The sequence below is a fragment of the Anoplophora glabripennis genome, unplaced genomic scaffold (assembly GCF_000390285.2).
Source record: "Anoplophora glabripennis isolate ALB-LARVAE unplaced genomic scaffold, Agla_2.0 scaffold948, whole genome shotgun sequence".
NCBI lineage: Eukaryota > Metazoa > Arthropoda > Insecta > Coleoptera > Cerambycidae > Anoplophora > Anoplophora glabripennis.
In genome coordinates, this window is record NW_019417039.1 from 47,077 (window position 1) to 54,892 (window position 7,816).

The following is a 7,816-nucleotide window of genomic DNA, read 5'->3' on the forward strand; positions in this document are numbered from 1 at the left end:
GCTGGTCCATACGCCCAGGTCTCTTTCCCATCAGCCAACCACACTCGTTTCTTCTCCTTTATCCCATTCCCATAGTAAAAATCTGGTCTTAAAAAGGAATTCGTGGCGCCTGTGTCGATAAGTGCGACCACGTCTTGTCCATTGCAATTGGTTAATATCCTTGGTAAGTCCATTTGATGTGAATTTTGTATGGAGTCCGCTACTATGCTTCCACTACTGACTCCCAAATAGTGAAAGCTTCCTAGTTTCCCTGATCTATCTGCTCTTCCGGGACTCTTTGTCCAGGACCACTTCGGTCTATTTCATCTCGATTCAGTTCTCGGCCAGTTCTCTCATCTCGTCCAACTTGTCGTCGATTTTGTTGGTTAGGATACGTCAAGGCTCTCCTAGGACAATCACGAGCATAATGGTTCCCTCCACATTGGAAACATGACACTTCCATCGGCCTCGGTCTTCCTACCGGTACTAATTCCCTACTTGTCGACGGTTCTTCATTTCTTCGTCCTCCTTGTACACTCCTCATCTGGATTTCCACCTCACCAGCGATCATCGTCAATCTCTCCACAGAGTTTATTGGTTGTCCGACCAGATATATTTGTAGTTCGGGTCTCAACAACCCTTTCATTTGTAAGGCCATGGCTCGTTCATCCATGCCTAACCTCAATCTTCGGAATAATGCCGCTTTCTGCGCTAGGAACAACGCCACATCTTCTTTTCCTTGTGTTTTGCAAAACAAGTCTCTCTGTAATCTAATCCGTAATGATTCATTATCAAATCTTTGTAAAAAACATCCGGCGAATTCTGAGTATGTCCAATCAAATCCTCGATACGGCCCATACCACTTATTTGCTTCTCCCCGAAGTCTACTAACTACATATCTTGTCCACTCTCTATAGTCCAATTTATTTCTTTGACATATCTCCTCCATTCTAGTCAAAAACTCTCTCGGATCTTCAAAATCTGCACCCTCAAAAGTTGGATCAAATTCTCGAAGTCCAATTCTATTTCTTTCTTCTCTGACAGGATTAGTCAACTCTTTCACTATCTTCCCCATCGCCTCTCCAAATATGTCTACTATCTTCTGCACCTCGTTCTTCCCATTTCCTTCCGTCGGGCGCCACTGGGTTGTGCCTAACCTGTAACCCAGAACAGGTGTTGCATCAGCTCCTGCTGACGGTTGATCCATTATATTCGGTATACTAGTCTTCTTTATGTCCAGATTCTCAGTTGGCGGGGCAGTGAGATTCTCAATCTCAGGCGCGGGTGTTCGAGCCACTAGTTGGGCGCCATGTAACCGTGCGCATGCGCCGGGAAGCTCGCCGAGCGGCGCGCCTGCGCCCAACGCACCGCGGGTCCTTCCGGCGCTCTCGACCGGGTGTTCTAAAACGTCATCTATCGGGTTTTGGTCAAAATTCTGGGTATCCGGCCGCATTCCTCCTAAATCGCGATAAGAAGGAAGGGGACCTTCAGTTTCCACTTCCGTGGTTAAAAATGCCCCTTCTAGGGACTCAGTGGACGTTAACGACTCATGGATTTGATCTTCGTCCAATTCATGTCCAGGTCTATATGCGCATGCGCTAATTTCTTTTCTTGAAGTCATAGTTAGTTTGGTTACACAATAAAAGATACAAAATGACACAAATACGGTAATATAGGGAAAATCATATAGTAGGGATTAATCCAACAATACTCTCAAATACTTTAGTCTATTTGCAAAAGTTCAAAATGATACTAATATGAAGATCTACTAGTTCAAATTCAACAAGTCTATTCACTTCCTCTATCTAGGGTCACTTTTTACCATCTAAAGTTACTTTATTACCACTCAATTCATAAAATGAAAGTCTAGAAAAAGGTCTTTACGGCAACAACCGAATCAAAGTTCACTAAAAAACTCACTTACCCTGTAAGCTTACTGGTCTGGCTTCAAGGCTGCGTCCAGATCGACGACACTTCACTCAAATTTAATACAAAGTTAGAGCTCTTATTATTAGGGAATTCTTTTTTTAAAGTACAAGTTATTTACTATAAGTTCAATGTTAGTTTCTTTCAGTTCTCAACACCCAAAAGTCAAATACTAATAACTATTATAAATGTTTTTCTCTCTTTACAGGTCTCCCACTCCAAGGAACGGCACAGAAGGCACCGTGAATCCCACAACAAAGAAACACCAAAATACGTGGACACGTATATTGATAGGTAAGTATTCTACATTTAATTTCCCTACTCGGGTTCAAAAACCAACACCTAGGTACCTTATTGCGTCTAATTTCCAGCATAAATACAATACGTTACGAATTCTTTATTGGACTTTACCTCCCAGGTAACAGCCTTTCCCAAAATACTGGTACACGTTTCTACGCCAATTTTCTAACCTCAACAGATCGCTCAACTGAGTTTTCACCACTCTACAAAAACGCTCGAAATCTACCCTAAGTCTGCTAAAAGTCTGCTCTCTCTCTAAAAACATTCCGCGGCTCTGTTCTCGCTTAATACTTTTTCGAGCCTCGCGTTGGGCGAAATGTACTCGATTAAGTCCTCTTCGAGCTCCTTGGGTTGGAATTTTTTATTTTATTTGGTTTTGTTTTGTTTTATTTGGTTTTATTTTATTTTGTGTTTNTATTACAAAATTGTTCATCAAAAGACCTCCAAAAGATAAAGTAGCATGAAATAAAAAGAATATGAATACATTTGAACACTTGCAACTGTGACCTGGCTCAATTTTGTTGGAACATTCGGTATAAAAATTATCAAAAAAGCATCGTGTAAATGCAAAATTTTTCATCAATGAATATTACCAAAGAAAGTAAGAAAAGGTACAAAGGGTAAAAAAATATCTGGTCTGCCGCCATTTTGTTTTGGGATCAATTCTGATATAGATCATTTTTTCCATCCAGTATAAACTTCCAAAAGGATATCTAGTTAGTAAATATACAATTTTTTATTCTTTATATTTCAGTACGTAGGTACGGCAGAAATGGGAAAAAATAAGTCAAGTTTCAGTGTCTCCTAATTTTTAAGTAGGTAGTGAAATGAGAAAAAAACCTTGTCCGCCTGTGTCATTTTTAAGAAACAGTCAGTATATAAATCTGCAAAATGCTTCTGAGTTCTACAATATAAGATTCTTCATAAAAATATTGCCATCAATAAATTTCTGAAATATACAGAAGCCTCTGGACTGATAATTCTCACCAGGGTCAATTTATGTAGAACATCCAGTATATGAATTTTCAAAGAAAGCGTCTGGTTAGTAACTAAAACTATAAACTTTCATCAAGAGATTTCAATTAATAATGTAGGAAAGTAGGTAGTGAAATGAGAAAAAATCCTTGTCCGCCGGTGTCATTTTTAGGAAACAGTCAGTATATAAATTTGCAAAATGCTTCTGAGTTCTACAATATAAGATTCTTCATAAAAATATTGCCATCAATAAATATCTGAAATATACAGAAGCCTCTGGACTGATAATTCTCACCTGGGTCAATTTATATAGAACATCCAGTACCTATATGAATTTTCAAAGAAAGCGTCTGGTTAGTAATTAAAACTATAAATTTTCATCGAGAGATTTCAATCAATAATGTAGGAAAGTAGGTAGTGAAATTAGAAAAAAATCCTTGTCCGCCTGTGTCATTTTTAGGAAAGACTCAGTATTTAAATTTGCAAAATGCTTCTGAGTTCTACAATATAAGATTTTTCATAAAAATATTGCCATTAATAAATTTTTGAAATATACAAAAGCCTCTGGACCGATAATTCTTTATGTAGAACATCCAGTATATGGATTTTCAAAGAAAGCTTCTGGTTAGCAACTATATAAATTTTCGTCAAGTGATTTCAATAAATAATGTAGGAAAGTTGGTAGTGAAATGAGAAAAAAATCCTTGTCCGCCTGTGTCATTTTTATGAAACACTCAATATATAAATTTGCAAAATGCTTCTGAGTTTTACAATATACGATTTTTCATAAAAATATTGCCATTAATAAATTTCTGAAATATACAGATGCCCCTGTACCGACAATTGTGACCTGGGTCAATTTATGTAAAACATCCAGTATATGGATATTCAAAGAAAGCTTCTGGTTAGCAACTATATAAATTTTCGTCAAGTGATTTCAATAAATAATGTAGGAAAGTTGGTAGTGAAATGAGAAAAAAATCCTAGTCCGCCTGTTTCATTTTTATGAAACACACACAGTACATAAATTTGCAAAATGCTTCTGAGTTCTACAATATACGATTTTTCATAAAAATATTGCCATTAATAAATTTCTGAAATATACAGATGCCGCTGTACCGATAATTCTGACCTGGGTCAATTTATGTAGAACATTTAGTATATGGATTTTCAAAGTAAGCGTCTGGTTAGTAACTATATAAATTTTCATCAAGAGATTTCAATAAATAATGTAGGAAAGTGGGTAGTGAAATGAGAAAAAAATCCTAGTCCGCCCGTTTAATTTTTATAAAACACACAGTACATAAATTTGCAAAATGCTTCTGAGTTCTACAATATACGATTTTTCATAAAAATATTGCCATTAATAAATTTCTGAAATATACAGATGCCCCTGTACCGATAATTGTGACCTGGGTCAATTTATGTAAAACATCCAGTATATGGATTTTCAAAGAAAGCTTCTGGTTAGCAACTATATACATTTTCGTCAAGTGATTTCAATAAATAATGTAGGAAAGTTGGTAGTGAAATGAGAAAAAAATCCTTGTCCGCCTGTGTCATTTTTAAGAAACACTCAATATATAAATATACAAAATGCTTCTGAGTTCTACAATATACGATTTTTCATAAAAATATTGCCATTAATAAATTTCTGAAATATACAGATGCCCCTGTACCGATAATTGTGACCTGGGTCAATTTATGTAAAACATCCAGTATATGGATTNTTTGACATTTGTGGACTAATACGAACGCAATTTATAGTAATTAACGAAGCAAATGTACTAATTAATACAAAGGTGATAGGGTTTAGGTACTACTATTTGTTTTAAAATTAGAAAGAAATATTCAATTTTTAGTGGGTACTTACATCAAATCGAGAGACATACAGCAGGTAGGTATACCACGTATGTAGTGGTAGAGCTAGGAAAAAATGTAAATAAAAACGTAATGATAAATAAATACCTGTATATATCGTAGGGTAGCTATGTATTAAAGTTTAACAGAGGCCTAGAAAGATGAAATAACTACAATCCCCAACCCTAGAACGTCTTTAGAGCTTTTGGTGTGAATTGTGAAATTAATTTTGACGTTTCAATCTGACATCACTCGCGATTGTCATGTTTCCGTCGATGGGCGTTGCCGTCTGCCGACACGCTGCATCTCTGTTCCGCGCGAAAAATCGCCGGCAGCCGTCCCGGAAAAGGAAAATTTCACATCGAATACGTTAAGAAATCGTTTTCAAAATATGACGTCTGGATAAAGGAAGAAACGAAGCCCGCTAAGTGTCTTTCGTCCGGCCGCGTCACGTCTCGCGAAAAGACCCTCAAGTCGGGCAAATCACCGTTNTACAAAATGCTTCTGAGTTCTACAATATACGATTTTTCATAAAAATATTGCCATTAATAAATTTCTGAAATATACAGATGCCCCTGTACCGATAATTGTGACCTGGGTCAATTTATGTAAAACATCCTGTATATGGATTTTCAAAGAAAGCTTCTGGTTAGCAACTATATAAATTTTCGTCAAGTGATTTCAATAAATAATGTAGGAAAGTTGGTAGTGAAATGAGAAAAAAATCCTTGTCTGCCTGTGTCATTTTTATGAAACACTCAATATATAAATTTGCAAAATGCTTCTGAGTCCTTCTGAATAAGATTCATCATTAAAATATTGCCATCAATAAATTTCTGAAAGCCTTTGGACCGATAATTCTGACCTGGCTCAATTTTGTGAACATTCAGTATATGGATTTTCCAAAAAGCGAATGGTCAGTAGAGAAAGTAAAAAAAGTAAAAAGAATAGAAAAGCGTAGTCCTCCTGTGTCAGCTTTATGAAACATCCAGTACAAAACATCTGGTTAATAAGATATGATTTGTCATAAAAATATTGCAATCGACAAATTTTTGAAATATACAGAACACTCCTGACCGATTGAGCTTCAACGAAATTTTTTTTAGATACTGTAGAAAAAAGTTTTTTAAAATGTACACATTTTTTCTTTATGAAAAGGTTTAAAAGGATAAATCCATATATAAAATTAAATTGCGGCAATATGTAAGAAATAAATCTTAGGTTATCCCGTTTTCACCGCTGCACTAACGTCTTTATGTGAAGCTTGTTGTCTGTATCTGTATTCTGCCACAAAATCGTCCGCGAAATATCCAGAATGGTATAAAACAGAGAAATAACAACATTCCACGACCTGGAAGTCTTTAGCTTCAACTTATTTCGATAATTCTCAACTTTTGACATTTGTGGACTAATACGGATGCAATTTATAGTAATTAACGAAGCAAATGTACTAATTAATACAAAGGTGATAGGGTTTAGGTGCTACTGTTTGTTTGAAAATTAGAAAGAAATATACAATTTTTAGTGGGTACTTACAGCAAATTGTGGGACATACAGCAGGAATACCACGTATGTAGTGGTAGAGCTGAGTTAAAATGTAAATAAAAATATAATGATAAATATATACCTGTATATATCGTAGGGTAGCTATGTATTAAAGTTTAAAAGAGGCATAGAAAGATGAAATAACAACAATCCCCAACCTTAGAACGTCTTTAGCTTTTGGAGTGAATTGTGAAATTTATTTTGACTTTTCAATCTGACATCACTCGCGATTGTCATGTTTCCGTCGATGGGCGTTGCCGTCTGTCGATACGCTGCTTCTCTGTTCCGCGCGAAAAATCGCCGGCAGCCGTCCCGGGAAAGGAAAATTTCACATCGAATACGTTAAGAAATCGTTTTCAAAATATGACGTCTGGATAAAGGAAGAAACGAAGCCCGCTTAGTGTCTTTCGTCCGGCCGCTTCGCGTCTCGCGAAAAGACCCTCAAGTCGGGCAAATCACGGTTTTTCGCGGTCGAGTGTGGGAGCGAGAGGAGATTGCAGATTTTAAAGTAAAGTAAAAAGCGGCCGCATTTCGAATCCGCGTTAATTTCATAAAACATATTTCTATATAATATTTAAATAAATAAGTAGAAAATAGGTAAAATAAAAAATAAAAAAGCTCTAACCGCGCACGATCCGAACCTGGGTCCCGCGGATGGACGGCCGACGTCTAGTCCCTGTAGCTATCTCGGACACGCGGTGGGTTGTCCCTGTATAAGTTATTTAACGGCCCGCATCGGCTCGAATTCGGCGAAAATTTTGAAACGTTTAAATTCCGTTTTCTTGCCGCGATTACGATGGCGAAGGACGAAAATCGGTCTCGGACGTGAAAATAACAACCCCTACGTCCCGAAAAACGTCTAGGAGGGCGAAATCCGTAAGGCAATTTTCGGTATCGGACGGTGGGCGTTTCCGACATGTCGCGTCTCTGTTCCGCTCCGCGCCTAGCCGAGGTGCCCCGGGGAAACGAAATTTTACCCGGGAAAATGCGGGAAAAACGTAAAGAAAATACCGTTCCGGGATAACGGAAGGGCGTCGGGACGCGTAGCGTCCCGACGTTCGCCGCTTCGCGGTTCTGGGAAAAAGCCTTATTGGAGACAAAACGGGTCATTTCGGGGCCGGCGTGGGAGCGAGAGGAGATTGCACGCTTTAAAGATATAGAATAAAGAATATTCAAATTGATAGCGGCGATATAGCGCTTTGGCAGATGACGTTTAAGTTCATTTGCTATA